Below are 18535 nucleotides of genomic sequence, written 5' to 3'. Positions count from 1 at the left end.
AAGCAGGTGCTATGACCATCTTCATTTTTCAGTTGGAGGAAACAGGAACACAGAGGGGTTAAGGAACTTGTAGAAGGCCACTCAGCTGATGGGTGGTAGTGTCCAGATGTGAACCCAGACAGGGTGGCTCCAGAGAATGCACCTTCACCACTACCCTACACAAGTAGACAGTCAGCTAAGAGACAACCACAATATGATGTCATAAATGTTGTGAGCCTGTTACAATGCATTAAGTGTGCCCAATGTCCTGGGAGAAAAGGGGGTGTATGCTGAGTGAGGGGTTGGGGGAGTTGTCTGCAATGTCTTCTTAGAGGAGATGGTCCCTGAAATGAGTTCTGGCTAAGAGGTGGAGCAAATTGTGCCCTGCAAGAAGAGCAATATGAGCAAAGCCCCCCAGCTCCCCGCCCCAGGGCTGAGAACAGAACTGCTGTCCTCAGTGTGGGAGGGACAGAGAGAAGGGGCAGTGTATGGCTGAAGATGTGGCAGGAGCCAGGTCCTGAGGGGCTGGGGCACCATGCTAAGAAGCCCCAACTGTCTTCTGAGGGCAGCACAATACAGAGGCGCACTGCGTGTGGAGAGGAACCCTGGATGCCTCCCTCCTGCCTGGTACCACCATGAAGCTCCTGGGCATTTTCTGTCAAGCCTTCCCATAGGTTCTCAGCCTTTCCCCAGGGTGGCCCCATTGCACCTCTGCTGGGGAGCTAGACAAGTACCTACCTCCCACCTCCCAGTACCCATCCTGACCTCCACCTCTGTAGAAAAACCCTCTGAAGACAGTTGGGGTTCCTTAGCATGTGTTGGAAGCCTCACTCCAACTACAGTGTGGATGTCATATCAGGAGAGGGGATTATGGGCAATAGCTGGAAGCAGAGACAGTTCAAGGTCTGACACAAAAATCCAGCTGCTAGGACTGGGATCTGAAGGTGGAGTTGTGGCAGAGAAGAGAGAATGTTTGAGAACTGCTAAGATATAACAATTGATGAAAGAGAAAGAGGAAGAGGAATCAAGAGTGACTACTGAAGCCCAGTCAACATAACGAGACTTTGTCTCTACTAAATATAAAAATAAATTAGCCAGGATTCACGGTGCATGCCTGTAGTCCCAGCTACTCAGGAGGCTAAGGTGGGAGGATCATTTGAGCCCGGGAGGAAGAGGCTGCAGTGAGCTATGATTACACCACTGCATTCCAGCCTGGGTGACAGAGATCCTGTCTTAAAAAAAAAAAAAAAAAAAGAGGTCCCTGTTCTGGGTGACTGGGTGGGTCAGGATGGCAAGCAGCAGGATCCGAAGGTGAAGACCTGGGAAATGCTGACATTCAAGGGAGGGCCAAGGAGGCAGAGTCCAGGGAAATCTGACACAAGCAAGCAGAAGAGAAGGAGGAAAACGAGTGAGGATCCTCCAAGAATTCAAAGGAAGTTGAAGGATGACAAATTTAGGTTAGACACCAAGACTTTACTTCCAACAAGAGTCCTGAGTCCTTAACCTAGAGGAGTGTTTCTCCTTGTGATAGAAAAAGTCCTTGTTTTTGTCTTATTTTTTGTATTTGTCTTTGTCTTCCCAGACTTCACATTTCACCGCCTCACTCATTTCGTACTGATTAATTAATTTCTCAATATCTTTGTCTACTCGTTACTGCTCTCTGCACGCATAGACCTAATGGGATGGAGGAGGAGGTTCTGCTGATTGGTATTTGGAATGTGCTGAGACTGATGAATGAACCGCTAAACACACTGTCACCATCACCAATAATAGTAGCAACTGACTCAGCCCCCATTTATTGAGCATCTATTACATACAAGGTTTTCTGTTACGAGTTGCAAAATCATGGCCAATAAACAAGGTGGACATGATGATATTTCTGTTTTACAGAGGGAGAAACTAAGTCTTGGAGAAGTTAAGAGAGCAGCTGAATATCACGCAGCAAATAATAAATAACAATGGAACATATGCATATAGCCCTCAGGCAGCCCCCCAAAATTTTCACCAAAAGCCTTCCTTGCCATCCTTGCTGATTTGTGAGCAGAGAATGAGTTACGTGTGGTACATGGAGAGAGGGGTGGGGGTGGAGCAAAGCAAAGAGGGATAAGAGGACCCAGGTTAGGGAATGACTCTTCTCGAGCCCAATATTCTAAGTCGTTAGCTGTGCTTTCACACACTTAGCACAGGCTCTTTCAGAAAACTATAAGCACCTGAATGGCTTTTCATGCTTGCCACAGGAGAAACTGAACACACTGATGCAAAAATTCTGGCCAACTTTCCTTCAAGAACACAACTTATAAATCACTCATTCATTTAACAAATATTTACCAAGCACCTACTAGATTCAAGCATTGAACTGGGTCCGGGGTACAAGGACAAACAACAAACCAACCAATCCCTGGGTTAGAAAAAAGAGGGTGTCTTCTTGGTTGTCTCTGAGGAGGGGACACTTGGAGAGTGAAAATGGTTGGGAGGGGAGGTGCAGGCAGAGAGGTAACTTGGCAAAGGTCTCTCTTCTCACACTGGGTTTGCACCACTCCTCACCTCTTTATCTTACAAACTCCAACTTATCCCTTAAAACTCTGGGAAGGTTTGCCTGACCTCCAGGGCTGGTTTTGCAGGTTTCCTGTGGGCTTCTTGAGCATGCTGTGTGCAGTTCTGTAGTAACAGGTATTTGCAGGTGACCCAGACTGTCTATCCCTAAATCTGAGCTCTCTGGAGGAAGGGGGTGTATCTTCTAGCTCTGTGTTGCCAGTACAGGCTCAGAGTACATCCTCGATAAACACAGTGGAATTACTGCAGCATGCTGCAATACATGTCTAAGGATACATCAGGACGCTTTGGGTGGTCTTGGGCAATACTGCCTAGTTAACCACTTTGAAGTTCCTTTTTGAGGAAAGCAATGGAAAGATTGGAGGTCCAGGCTCTACCAGAAGGACTTGAGCAAACCACTTAAGGTTTTGTTTTCCTCTTTTATCCAATGCAAGCGTTAGACCAACAGTATGGGCTTGGGATGGTATATGGTTTATCAGAACCCATGCATAGGGCTGTTTACACAAGAACAAGTCCAAGTTAGCTTCAAGTTATTGCTACTTTTTGACACTGTGATTTTCTTTGCAATGGTCTTTCTTTGCAAAGGATCAATTACCGTGGTTATTCCATGGGCACTTGAAACTAAAATATATTCTCTGTAGTCCATATGGAGCAAAGAGACCTTATAGAAGGAAATTAACAAGCACATTTGGTCTTTATTTAACTCTGATCTAAAATTCTGTGACATAATACTGCTCGTGTCTGTGATTCACTTGGAGTTTAATTTTGCAACAAGAACACAGCTCAGAGTGCCTGGTATGAGCTAAAATGGTAGCTAAAGTATTTAGCATTGGTTAGGAACTTTAATTTTTGAACAGATAAAATGATTACATGGCTCAGAAAGGAAAATGATATAAAAAGATGTACATTGAGAACCTTGTCCCACTCATGCTTTTACCTGCACCATTTCGTGCCCTTGTGAGTCACCAACATCATTAGTTTCTCATCTGTCCTTCCAGAGCTTCTTATGCAAATACAAGCTTGTGTGGGATTTTGTCAAATGCATCTTCAGTATCTATAGAGATTATTACACATTGTTGGGGTTTTTTTCTCTCCTTAGGTCTATTTTGATGAACTGTCTGCATTCTTAGAATAAGCTGACTTAGTCATGAAGTATTCTGCTTTAGGGACGCTGCTGAATTCTGATTGCTAATGTTTTAAGATTTATGAATCAATATTCATGTGTGAAATTCATTTATCATTTCCTTTTGTACAGCCTTTGTTATCAGTGTTATCCTTTCTTGATAAAAGAATCTGGAAGTCTTTTTTTCCTTTTCTCTAGGCTCAGAAATGGTTGAAATAATGTTGGAGTCATCTGTCTTTATTTATTATTTATTATTATTATTATTATTATTATTATTATTATTATTATTATTGAGATGGAGTCTTGCTCTGTCGCCCAGGCTGGAGTGCAGTGGCACGATCTCGGCTCACTGCAAGCTCTGCCTCCTAGGTTCACGCCATTCTCCTGCTGCCTCAGCCTCCCGAGTAGCTGGGACTGCAGGCGCCCGCCACCATGCCCAGCTAATTTTTTTGTATTTTTGGTGGAGACGGGGTTTCACTGTGTTCGCCAGGATGGTCTCGATCTTCTGACCTCGTGATCTGCCCGCCTCGGCCTCCCAAAGTGCTGGGATTACAGGCATAAGCCACCCACCGTACCCAGCCCCGTCTTTAAAGATTTGGTTAAATTTGACTGAGAAACTTCTAGCCCCGGTGCTTTTGAATATTAGTTCCTTCTTTATTTTCTCCAATTTTTTCTTTGAAAGTCAGTCTATTTGCATGTTCTGGAGTTGGTTTCAGTGAATTATATTCACCTAGAAAAGTAGCCATGTCTTTCAGATTCATAAGTTTATGTACATAAAATTGTGCAACATAGTTTATATTTCCTTGGTTTCTGCATTATCTTCTTCTTATTATGTTTGTGTTTGTTCTTTCATTCTTGATTTTTGATAAGACTTATCTATTTTGCTGTTATTTCCTCAATGACCCAGTTAATTCACTTATCATTTAATTTGCTCTTTCCTCTGTTATTTAACTCATTTATCCTTTTATCTCTACTTTCTTCCTTCTAGTTTTATTTGGTTTATATTATTCCTCCTTTTTTCTAATTTTGAAGGTTCATTCTTAATTTCTTCAATTTTATTCCCCTTATAAAATTATTTTAGGCTATGGCATTTCCTATGAGTACTGCTTTAGTTCTATCCTCTAGATTCAGAACCTATTACGTAGTATTTTCATTATCATTGTCTTTTAGGAATCTGCAAATTGGATTTGTAGCCAACTTTGACCCAAAAGTTGTTTAAATAACAACTTTCATAAAATTCTCCAATTCTGAATTAATTTTTAATTTTACTGCATTGTGAACAGAAAATGATGTCCACATTATTGCTACTTTTGACATCGTGATTTTCTTTGCAATGGTCAATGGTAGGATTAATTACTGTGGCTGTTCCATGGGTACTTGAAACTAAAATATATTCCCTACCTTCAGGGCACATAATATGACATCTATCCATCATATCCACATTTATGATTATGTCGCTTAGGTCTTTTTCTATCTTTATTTTCAGTCGAATCGATTTGAGAGGATGTGCTGCTTTTTCAAAACTGAGATATGGAGAGGCTGAGGAGCCAGTTCCTGGAGGAAAGTCGAGTATGGAGAAATCACAGGGTCTGTAGATCGTTACCAATCAAACATCACTCTGGCCATAAAGAAAGGCCCCTGCCCCAAAATTCAATGATGTATATATTTTCTCATTTTTATTGGTATTATTTGAAAGGAGGAGGAAGAATCAACTTTTTATTCAATCGGGTAATTTTTTATTGTTTTCTAACTTTCCTCTACTTAAATTTTGTTTCCCAAATCAAGTTGGAAAATTCAGTCCTCCTTTTATATCTCTATGGTGGGTAGGACAAGATCCTACTCATGGCTTGGTGGGGGGATTTTAAATGGTGATGTTGCTAATAATTACACGTAAGCACTTACTATGAGACAAGTTCTCTTCTAGATATTTCGTATGTTTTAGATTATTTAATTCTTACATCAACTTATAATGCCGTCATTTTACAAAAAAAAAAAAAAAAAAAAAAAAAAAAGCAAGGCACATGGATGTAAAATAACTTGCCCAGGTTCAAACTGCTAGTGAGCGGCAAAGCTAGGACCTCAGCCTGAGCCACCATGCTCTGTTGCTGCTTTTAGAGACCAGCTCACCCACTGGCTTCACTACATGCGTGAAGAAACAGAGACTCGAGTCTGCTAGCAAGCTGCCGGCAGAGCTAAAAACTAGACCCCTGGTATTTGGACCTTTATCCAGAGCCTTCCTGCTGTGCATCACTGCCCTTTACGATGCACAGAAGCTGTATTTGTGGTAGCAAGAGGTTGTCATTTGCTGAATGACATGGGCTAATGGTTTAATAGCAACCCCTGCCTACCTCACTTCACAGGACTGCAGGGCCAGCACCATAGGAGAAATAAAGACGATGTAATCAAATGCTATCTAAATAATGTATACTTTTTGAGTCCTGAATAAATCACTCAGCTGTGGAACACATTCACATTTAATATTACTAGGATATATAAAATGTTTTAGGATTGGGGGGATTGTAAGTAAAGAAAACTAAAATTCCACAGGGGCTAAATATTTCTAGGTGGGAAGACTTGTATTTTTTATAAGCACCTCCTCTCTCTCCAATTCCCATGCACATGACCTTCATTCTTTGTTTATAGATTGTGGGTGTCACCCTTGGAAACAGGCACTTTCCCAGAACAAGTAAGAACTAATGTTAGCCAATAGGAGAGAATACTAGTCAGCCCTCAGGGGAGAGGATGGCCCTTAAAATACAGCACATAAAGGGATGAGCTGCTGGTATTTATCTCCAAGTCCAGCTCGCAGAGCCGTTCTCTGTTGCCAAAAGTGATCTAACATCTCCCTGCATAGCTTGGCTTCAGATGGTGAGATTTTCTTTATTTTTTCGTTCCATTCCACATTCATTCCAGTAATTATGAAAAAAGAAAGGAGTTTATGACATGTTTGGGGAGACTGACCCAGTGTATCAACTTTACTAAGAAAGGACATAATGGTTTTGGCAAGATAAAAGAATTTCATTCGGAAATTCCAAAGACATCTTATCCCAGTGGAATTACTTGACTTGCCAAAAATCAAAGTTGTTTAGCTGGCTGGGGCAGGGACCTAAGCCAGATGATTAAGGGTGACACTCCTGGACAATCCACACAAGAGGCTTTCAGAAAGGCATTCTGATGCTGCGGCTGGTGGTGTTTCACCTGCATTCAATCACGATGAGCCAGCAAGGTGAGATCAACAGCAAGCCCCAGAAACCTGGCCCTCTAGTGACACAGAATCTCTGTGAGGTATGGGAACAGAAACAGTGGTCTTCATCTCAAATCGTGACACTATCAAGTAGTGCCACTACCTGCCTACTTTGGGCCTTACAGCAGAAACTGAATAAAATGCATTCCTATTATCTTAAAGACCAAATTGACTCCCAAGCCCTCTAACCTAATATTAGTATGTGGTAAATGCCAGATGAAGATGAAAGCAGCTAAAAATTTGGGATGAATTTCTTGGAGAGATTCTAGAATTTCCTTCCCTAGTTTTCCTAGTTTTCATTTCAAACAAGATTTGGAAATGGTTTCCTTGTGGTTCAGCTCAGATTCAAGAGAATTGTTTCAATGGTGTCTCCATCCCCCTTGGCCTAAATGTTCTCACTTGCAAAGAAGATTCCATTTAAAAGGAAGTCCAGCCAGTTCATGCTTAACCACAGCAACTCCTCCTTTACACCAAGTGAGAAAGTTGGGCTGGGTGGAAAAATGGCTGAAAAATGGTGAGTTTTGCATGAAACTGAGTGTAGGTATTGTTTGAAAACCAGAGAACCCCAGAAGCTCAAATTTCATGGGCCTCCAAGATCATTTATTTCAAACCATATATCTAATTGCTCAAAACAACAACAACAACAAAAATCTCTGATCTGTTTGGCAAGCAGGTTTCTCTTCCCACAGAGGGACACAGTTAACTGCAGGGCCTCTATAAGTTACATGTCACATGGAATCCAGCCTTACTTGGTAAAGGGAACATTAACAAAACATCTTAGTCATGGTCATTTGGTCACAAGGAACAGAAAACCATTCAACTTCTAAATCATTTTTTGAAGAGCTTATTGGAAGGAAAGCACAGGTTTCAGGGGAAGTACAGAGCGTCAGATGCTTTCTCTCTCCCTCCCTCCCTCCTGCTCTCCCTCATCCTCCCCTTTTCCTCATCTCCAGCTTCTGTTTCTCTTTGTAACTCACGCCTTTCTCTTGCTTTTGCAGCTTCCACTTCATTATGATTTTCTGACTCTGATATAGGACAGTTTTTTTTTGTTTGCTTGTTTTCTGTTTTTTACATTTACCCTCATTTTTGTCATATTTTATTCTTTTCTGTGGAGAACAAGCCATGGGAACTGGTTTTCAGAAATGGACACCTGACCTGACCAAAGCCAATAAATCATGAGACTTTTGCTGAGACTTCAGAGAGGTGGGATGTGGAGGGGAGAGGACACGAGGCTGGAGCTGCCAAAGCCGTCCTGTCCCTGTGAAGTGCAAGACTAAGGCCAACACAGCAGAAAGGGCAAAGGGCTGGAAAGAAGCTAAGTCTTGATGGAGGCTTTCTGAAGTCTGAATCCCAGCTGTCCATGAGAACAGTCCTGCTTTTCGTTTCATGAGCCAATCACTTTATTTCTTGCCTAAGTCATCCATTAACACAGCTGTCAGCCTTGGATTGCCATTGAGTCAACCCCATTCCTCCACCTGGCCTTGCACTCCAGTTTCATGACTAGCCTAGTTAGGAAGGACGTGCTCAGGTAGAAGTGCAGTTTAATGTCGTTTCTAGGATATTCTTTCCAGGGTAAAAGGGGGCAGAGGAAGAAAAAATTATTTATTCTTTCCAGGGTAAAGGGGGCAGAGGAAAAAAAAAATCAACCTCTTCCATTTATATTCATTAATCAGAGTCCTTGATCTGACAATTATCCTAATCATATTTTTACTATCCTGTCTTCACTAAGGTCATGAATGTCAAAATGCAAAAGATCAAAGTATGCAGAAATCACTTCAGACTTCATAAATAATGCTTGTGATTTTTTTCATATGCAAGTCTAATGAAAATTGAGAAAACGATGTGTGCATTTCATAGTTATTTTCTTGTGGATATGCCAACTTCATCTTAAAATTGAAGACTATATTTAATGACTTAGAGGTTCAAATTTAAGTCATAAATGAAATTGCATCTGGTAAGGTGTACCTTACATTCTGCTTCAAAGACTATATAACCCAAGTCTTTGATTTAGAAATATTTCCACTTTAATAAGTCATGATGCAAATCTTTCCCCACACCTCTTGTTTCAAGACATCCAACTTACTGCACCACAAAATAGTAAATCTCAGGCTCAGAACTCCTTTCTTTGCCAAGAATTATACTAGTGAACTTGTTCCTTGCCTCAATTAAAGCCTACATTTGTTTAGAAAGGGCAAGAGCATAACTTCTACATATATGTTTAAATTCCACATCTAACATTGTATAGGAATAAACCAGATTCCACCAGCTTTCTGTGTTGACACCCACAGGCAGTGCAGATTGCATCCTGGGAAAAAGAACAAGGGTCTGGCTCTATCCCCAGCTGTACATACTAGCTGTGTGGCCTTAGCAGGTTGTGTATAATCTAAGCCTCTGTTTCTTCACATATGAAGTGCTGACCTTACACTCTATAAATAGTAATATCAACCTTATGGCTTTATTGGGGTCATGAAATGAGGTGGTATATGTAAAGCATATAATAGACATTCAGTGTTCATTACCAGCTACTACTTAAGGTAATAATTGCCCTTCATAATAGAAACATTCATAATTCATAAATGCCCATTTTCTACCAGTTGTCAACATACAAGCTACATTGCTGTAAACCTTGCATAGTTGTAAAATTCAATTTCCATCTTTTATAAATTGAAATGTTAACATCCTGCTAAAGCTACTGAAATGTCTGATTCTGCCACTGACTGGTGATATAACTTGGGACAAACATGTAATCAATTTGTGGCTTTGCTTCTGCATTAGTAAAATGATAAGATTGGACTGTTCTAAATGAATTTTAGTGTCTCTTCCAACTTTACCATTCTTCTGAGTCTTATATGTCAGTTAAATGGCTGTTTAATATACACGAGTCATCATGGGATAATTGCATGTTTATCATAAGAAACCTATATTCCTCTCGGAGGAAGGCAAACTGTTGACATCTAAAATTAGTCTCTCAAATAATATTACCTCATGAAAGAAAAAGAGGTGATGGTAGTACAATTCATGCTCAGATTTTGTAATTTGGGAAATCTCTAAAAATTGAGAGATGTAAGAGGTGCTGACAGAACAATTCATATGCTCACATTTTGTAATTTTGGAAATCTCTAAAAATGATTCTCAAAGGTAGAAAGTGAAATTGAATTTAGGGACATGGAGATAGTCACAGAAAAGTATGTAGCAGAACACATCATTAGGCTTACAATCTGCAACTCCACATATAAATAAGCCTCCAAACCCAAGTTGCCTTAGTTATTGGAAATCCAAATGACTGACATATTTCTATTTTCCTGGAAATGCAAAACAGACTTGTGTAATTAACCATTCCTTTGGTATTTATTTTGAAACCAACTGTGCATTTCTTGGCCTCTTCACATACAAATAATGCCAATGCCTATGCAGTTCCACAGAATTCTTGTGCAGTTCTCACTCGCTCTACCCGTTTTTTTTCTTGCCCTCCTCTCCATTACCTCATAAATGGTGAACATTTCAGAAATAACTGTCCCATTAGAAGAAGGTCTCTACACGTCGCCTATAAGGCATGAGAGGAAAAATTCAAAAGATGCCTTTGCATAAAAGTGGGAAAAGGAGCAGAAATGAAATTTCTAATGGACATAGTAATGCAAGAAAGTACTGTGCATGAAGAACCCAGCTTCTCTCTGACAGATGGTATGCTGTGCATGCAGCTAGACAAGCAGCGTTCAGGGGCTTGCTCCATTGCAAATACAGAAACAATAAAAATGCATATTGATTTTTAAAGAGATGTGTAATTAAGTATGACATTCTAACTGATAAGAGATTTACCAAGGCAGAACAGCGGGATTTGAGGGGTCCTAATATGGGATACTGTTTAATTTATTTAAATGTTATTCCTAGGATGGCAAAACTTCAAGAACTTCAACTTGTCTGTGTATGTGCGTCTTTGTGTCTGTGGGTTTATGTCTGTGTGTATGTGTGTGTGTGAATACAACTGGATCTGTGGCTTAAGGTGGTGCATACCCATTTGAAATTTCCTTGGAGGTTAGAAAAGCAAAGGTTGCAACCCTTATACTCAGTTGCCTTGGGCAAGCAAGAAAAATATCTGTCAAGACCCAGGTCTTGCTATTAAGGCTGGAGTTGAGAAATGCCCTCCAAATGCCTTCAAGTCAACATTAGCTATGACAGAAGCAAGACTATCATTTAACAGTAGCAGCAAACGTCAAAAACAAACTGTGCCTGGCATTTTGACAAGACACTATTGAAAGAGAACCACTTTTTCAGCACTTGTGTAACCGTGGGAGAGAACTCGACAATTAATATCCTGAGGTCTGGTAAGAGGATTTCCAGGCTGCTTGGTGGTTTCCTTCTGATACAAATGAAAGGAGTAGGCAAGTGGAGGACATGGGCAAAAATAATCTGAAACAATGAGGCCTGGAGAAAAGGACTGATATATCAGAAATCAGGTACCTTGTGGCTAATTAAAGTGTAACCCCTCCCTCAGGAGACTGCACTCTCACCGTGGTGACACTATAAAGTATGAGGACAAAGCCGTCATCCCTAGGTGAAAATAAGATGCTGACAAAACCTATCTCCTCCCTCCCACCTCCTTTCCTGGCTCTCCAGCAGCCTCATGCCATCCTGGGGCACCCTACCTGAGCTTCCCTCCATGGAAGCAGCCCCTGCCTGAACTGGCCAAACCCTCAGCCCTGCAGTCAATCAATCAATTAATCAGTATAATAACAACCAGCCAGTTTCTGTCCTACGTCCTTAGGAACTTGCTCCCTGTTAACTAACTGACAAGTAGAGCTGTGGCAAGGTGTCAGCAGGCACAGTGATTCGTGTACTCTGCTTCCTCTTATTTTGACAGAAACATTAGGGAAGCAACCTAATCCAAAGGAAATGCCAGTGTCATGGCTCCATATTCAGGCTTTGAAGTGAATGAGGAGAGAGGGAATGGAACTAATATTTCACTGGACAGCCCTTATGAGCTAAGCCTTTGAAACATTATCACATTTAATGTTAACAGCCCTCAGAGAAAGCTGGTATTGTGTCTCCATCTTACAGGTAGAAACCTGAAGTTTAGAAAGCATGAGGAACATGCCCAGCGTCCTAGTCTGCAAGTAACCCAGAGTTAAAGCCTGCATTCTTTCTCTCCCACAGCTGACTCTTCCTTGGCTCTCTCCGCCACAGCTCCACAGCCCAAGTTCACACCTTGATCAGACTCAGAATGTTCTTTTTATTTTTTAGAGACAGAGTTTCACTGTTGTTACCCAGGCTGCAGTGCAATGGCATGATCTCGGCTCAATGCAACCTCTGCCTCCCAGGTTCAAGAGATTCTCCTGCCTCAGCCTCCCTAGTAGCTGGGATTACAGGCATGCGCCACTATGCCAGACTAATTTTATATTTTTAGTAGAGATGGGGTTTCTCCACGTTGGTCAGGCTGGTCTCAAACTCCCAACTCAGGGATCCGCCTGCCTTGGCCTCCCAAAGTGCTGGGATTACAGGTGTGAGCCACCGCACCCGGCCTTCGTTTTAAATAAGAGCCTGACAATGATGCTGCTTAATAAAGGGAACACCAGGAACTGTGGTGGGTGGGGCAGTCTTACTTGCAGGCTTCCTAAAAAGAACCCCCATGGGCAGATGTAGATCTTGCCTGAGCAGAAGCATGCCCTCCCTGAGAAGAAACATGAGTGCAGTAGCCATTTAAATCCTCAAAGAGAAGCCAAGCCCTATGTTTTAAAAGCCCTCCCTTCCACCCACTTCCTCTACCTGCAACCTTTACTACCACCAGACCAGACTTTCTGTTCTTAAGAGTACATACACGTATCTGTGCACATGGGTTTCCTGTCCATACCATCCAAGGAGAAAGGCCTTGACCTCCTCCAGCTGGGTCTGCTCCTTCCTTCGAACCCCATTGGTACCTGTGCCCATACCTTTCAGAGCTTTCTTGACCAGTGTCAACACGCTGCTCTTCCTCTTAAAGAACGCACCATCAATACAGCCCAGGCACATGGCTCTCACAAAACTAGCCACTTATATAGTATGCGGTCACATCAAAAATGACACCATAAAGCACAGTCATTCATACAGACTTCTCTCACACTAAACCTTTTTATAAGGTAAGAAGTCAAAACCTGTGAAAACTGCTTCTTTTCAGCTGGGTGCAGTGGCTCACTCCTTAAATCTCAGCACTTTGGGAGGCTGAGGCAGGAGGATCGTTTGATCCCAGGAGTTTGAGACCAGCCTAGGCAACACAGTGAGACCCCAACTCTACAAAAAGTAAACAAAATTAGCCAGGCACGCACCTCAGGTCCCAGCTACTAGGGAGGCCGAGGTGGGAGGACTGCTTGCCCTGGCTGAAGGTTGAGGCTATAGTGAGCCATAATCACACCACTACACCACTGCACTCCAGCCTGGGTGTCAGAAAAAGACTCCATCTCTCAAAAATAAATAAAAAAAAATAAAAAAACTATCTCTTTCCTGTCTGTCAGATTTCCACATGGGTCTGGGTCTCTGGAAGCTGTGGCAGGGCAGAACAGCTGCTACGGAAAGGGGCTTGAGGTCCAAATCAAGGACATTCCCAGGCTTTCTAGAAATGCTTTTTATTAACTTTCTAAAGAAACTGAGACTCCAGAGTGGAGGAACACATTCAACATGAATACGTCTACAAAGTCTTTCCCTTTTCTCCTAAAAAGCTAAGATTGCATTCCTATCAGCAATGCCTACAATGCCAGGAAACTTATTTCCATGAGAAATGCATATGCAACATGAGGCAGGAGCAGCGAAGGGACTTTCAGGGACAGCAGACAGGTCTGTGGTGATGAGGAAAGTCTTTGGTCACCAGAGTGAAGTCAAACCAGGGTTTGAAACTGCTGTGCCACCCAGAAAAATGTGGATGTTGGCAGCCGTAAAATGGGGTCAATACCCACAGAAGTGTGCTGGGGATATTCCCAGGAGGCACCAGAGAGACACTTGGTTCATTCCCTCCCACACATTTCTCCTTTAGGTGAGAGGAAAAGATGAAAGTGAACCCCTTCCTTCTTTCTCACCACTCCAAGACTTAGATACAAAGTTTACATTTTACGTTTTTTAAAGACCATAATTTTGTTTTAAACTTTGCCACCAAAAAATATTTTCTTATAGTCATGTTCACTATCAATCACTAAGGGAGAAAAGTATTCTGTTGTGAACAGAGTATCGCAAAACGTTTTACAACTGTGGCAGACATTGCCAGGGATCACCCACATTTGGTTCTCCTCTCCCTTTGGAGGACGGGTTACACATTCCAGCCCCCTTGCAGTTAAGGCCACAGGATTGGTTCTGGCCAATGTGCAGAGCAGAAGTGCAGCACATTCCTTCTAGGCCCAAGCAGAGAAGAGTAAGTATGAGAACCCATGCCCATTCTTCCCCTGCCTTGGCAAGCGAGTGAGGCTGCCTGTCTGCAGTGGGGCACAGTCTCCCACAAACTGAACTGTGTATGTCACGTAAGTGGGAAATAAACCTGGTTATGTAAAGCCAAGTTACGCATCAGTGAAAACAAGCTGCCATTTCAAAATCAGATTATCCAACAATATTTAAGGATCACTAATTTATTCTTTCTGGGGAAAAAACTGAACCAAACTCAACTTTAGTATGAATTTTACACATATTCCAGGAAGATATGCTTCAACATGCCCTGACATGCCTTGAAGACAGACATGATCTTGATATGCACTAGGATCTGGGACTTTGAAAATTCCACAAAGACTTGTCTTTATAAACATCTTTAAGTTTCATCTTAAATTTGTCAGTCTGCAAGCTTCCCAAGCCCAGGGTGTGAGACTACGCACCCCAGGTGCATCCAGCTGATCCTGAGGTGATGGGCCAGCACTTTGCCTCTCTGTAATGTCCTGCTGGAAAATCTCAAGCTTTTTTATTAATATAAGCAGAAAGAATTGTTTCAAAACAGAACTGCCACTGTCATACTTTGGTGGAGCAGACATTCCCAAAAGATCTAGGAGTGACATGTGATGACTATAAAGGGAATAGAAATGATTTTGATCCAATGGCAGAAATTCCCAGGGAATACATTTTAGAAACTTTTCTTCTGAAACAGTTTCAGCACTTGAGTTATTTCTTTGCTTTGTCTACTCAACTGCTCATCACAATGAATTGGACCATGATCACATTCTGTGCAAGTTTCCCCAAAAAGTGTTTCTAAAAGAGAAGCAAATCTTGCAAATGAAAGTCTCAGGGAAGCACAGTAGCAGTAGGTGGATTTATGGTTTTTGGAATGGCAATCAAAAACGCTTGTTTTTCAATGGCAATATGTTTCCCAAGTGCTTATTACTTTTAAAGCCCACCTTTGGGGAGGACAGAGAATGATTAGCAGTTACAAATGCTGCCATGTGAAAGCAGCAGAAGACACGGTTACTAGAGCACAATTTTGATTTGGAATCAAAACTGCCCTTGTTCATGAAAATCCTCACAGAAACTGAAACCAGGGAAACAGTGAAAAGGAAAAATCGCCCATATATGGCAATCAGTTTTGACACGAGGCTCATCAATAGCCCAGTCTTTCCAAGGCACATCATTATCTATCTGATCTGCCAAATCTGATACTTAACAACATTGTCTTCAGAACAGTTGACATAGCCTGGAAAAGTCTATCTTGTAAATCACAAAGAAAGATGACAGGTTTCACAGATCTTATCAGTGATAAAAAGAAGGGAGGCATAAAAGAGCAGATGCCAGTATACTTGCTGGCACAATGAACTGAACTACATGTATTTCAAGGAGGAAAAAACCCTTTACATCCCAATTTTTATTGAGGCCTAGTAAGAAACCACTGACTTAACCTATTTATCTCAGCTCCTAACTAAACTGAGTTTTTGAAAGGTAAAGACAAATGATCAGGGAGATGGCATGATTTTGCAGTATAAAAAAGTGGTGGGGAAAGCTGAATCAGGTGTCGGGTAGGCATGCTGCAGCTTCTTCCACCTACCCTAAATCCATAGAAATAACGAAAAGAGATTTTTAAAAAGAAAAGGAATCCACAACTATACTGCAAAATAAGTACATTCTGTGAACCAGAAACTACAAGGAATCCCTGAAAGCAAGAGTGAGCAGCTGGATGGAGGGAAACCACAGCTTGAAATACTCAAGGAGAGGACTTGCTAAATATGAAACCAGGGGCATCCTAAGCTCAGAGGTAGCTGATGCTGGGAGCTGGAAATGAAGGGCAACTGACTTTATGGGTTCAACCAGGCTTCTGTGAAAGCAGCCAGTCTGGCCAACCCTTCTACACTTCTCCTACTTGCCAACCTTGGACCAGGCAGAGACAGCCTGGTATCTACCCCATGATGTGTGTGGTTTAGTGCAGACAGTCTCAAGAAGCATGGCGATGTGCCCAAAGCAAACCAGCGGGCACTCACAACTGGAGATCGGCTGGTGGCAGGCTCATCCCACCCTTCCCTGCAATGGCTCTTTAGAAGTGCTTAGAACTTTAGAAGAGCAATTAATATTCTCAGAAAAAATACAAGAATGGCAATATACTTCCATTTCAAAGTACAGCAATCTTAGAGATTAAAATTGCTATCAATAAAATTAAAAACTCAACTGCTGGGCTGAATGGATGGGTACAGCTGAACAGCAACTCGCTGAGCTGGAACACCAGCTATGTAATTCTTCTAGAAGGTGGCACAACAGAGAAAAGCTAAGGGCTATATAAGAAACAGAAACAGAAGGTCAAATATATCTAGAATAGAGAACTTTTAGAAGAATAGAGAAAGTGAAAAAAGGAACACTAACAGCAAATACAGAAGTAAATTTCCCAGAATTCAAAAGATATATCTGACTGAACAGGATTAACAGAAAAAGACCCACTCCTAAACATATTGTAGTAAAATTTCAGAACACCTAGGATGATAAATATCTAAAAAATAAATACTCAAGCCTGTAATCCCAACACTTTGGGAGGCTGAGGCAGGTGGATCACCTGAGGTCAGGAGTTCAAGACCAGCCTCGCCAACATGGTGAAACTCCGTCTCTACTAAAAATACAAAACTTAGCCGGGTGTGGTGGCAGGTGCCTGTAATCCCAGCTACTAGGGAGGCTGAGGCAGGATAATTGCCTGGACCTGGGAGGCAGAGGTTGCAGTGAGCCAAGATCATGCCACTGCACTCCAGCCTGGGTGACAGAGTAAGACCTTGTCTCAAAATAAATAAATAAATACATAAATAAATAAATATAATTAAATAAATAAAAGAGGGGGAAAGAGAGTCTAATTAAAATCCCAATACAGTCAAGGCACTGAGATAAGTCCCTGCTCAAATGGTCAAAAAGAGTATAGAGGACACCCTTCCTTCCCACCTGACCTTTGAGATCACTCCAGGTAACATCAATACCAACATTAACATCTGGTCACCCATGCATTGGACCTCTACTCCACTGCTGTTCATCTCTACCCACTTCAGTGAACTATGTAAATACAGTTGTTTAGATCACTCTTTGGACCTCATCAAGATCTGGAAATGTTCCACTGTATTCCTCTTTGCTTACAAACTCCAAACCTACCACCCTTACCCTTAAACTGGATTTTTAATCTCAACACTTGCAGTCATTTGACTTCACCCCATTTCCTCATGCCATCAGGTCAGCACTGCTGATTCAACTTCCTTCCCCAATTTGCATGGATCCCATGATAACGTCTGTGGATATTTCACTGGGAGCCTCTATTAATTTTTCACATATCTTTGTGCCATGCCTACCAGTGAATTATCAGCTACAATCAACGTATTTCATCGTGACGGGTCTACATTCCTGGGCTGCTGAGCCCACTAAGACATGGCAGAACAATGTCAATTGGCTCTACTGCAAATATCTGACCTCTGTCCTCACATGGATCCTTGATGGCCTCAAAACTGTCTGGCAATTCTTTCTTCATCTCTAGTCAGTTCCTATGTCCATTCTTCATAGATGTTGTCCAAACGTCCATCATTCCTTCAAAGTTCACTAGTTGCCCCAGATCCCTTCACTCCCAATAAAAGACTCAGCCCAATAAAAGAATCAGGCTTTTCTTTAAGATATTTTGTGAACTATTTTATTAGTATACAAGGAGGGATTTTATATGTTAAGATACAGCAGGTTAGAAAAACATTTTCAATGTAAAACAACACCTTCTCCTTTATCATCAAGATTAATTCATCCTTCCAATTGTACTTCATTGTACCAGTTACTCTCTGCGTGAAACTTCCTCCTACCTTGGCTTCATCCCATCACTTTTCTGGTTTTCCTTTTTTTTTTTTTTTTTTTTTTTTTTGAGACTAAGTCTCACTCTGTCTCCAGGTTGGAGTACAGTGGCGCAATCTCGGCTCACTGAAACCTCTGCCTCCCAAGTTCAAGTGATTCTCCTGCCTCAGCCTCCCGAGTAGTTGGGACTACAGACGCCCACCACCACACCCAGCAAATTTTTGTATTTTTAGTAGAGACAAGGTTTCACCATGTTGGCCATGCTCTCGATCTCTTGACCTCGTGATCCGCCTGCCTCAGCCTCCCAAAGTGCTGCAATGACAGGTGTGAGCTTTCCTCCTACTCTTGATCGCTCTTCTCTTTTCACCATAACATGCTCCCTATGTGATTTCATCCACTCCTAAGGCAACATTTAT

This window comes from Rhinopithecus roxellana, chromosome 14 (assembly GCF_007565055.1).
Source record: "Rhinopithecus roxellana isolate Shanxi Qingling chromosome 14, ASM756505v1, whole genome shotgun sequence".
Lineage (NCBI taxonomy): Eukaryota > Metazoa > Chordata > Mammalia > Primates > Cercopithecidae > Rhinopithecus > Rhinopithecus roxellana.
This window is presented reverse-complemented; position numbering follows the sequence as displayed.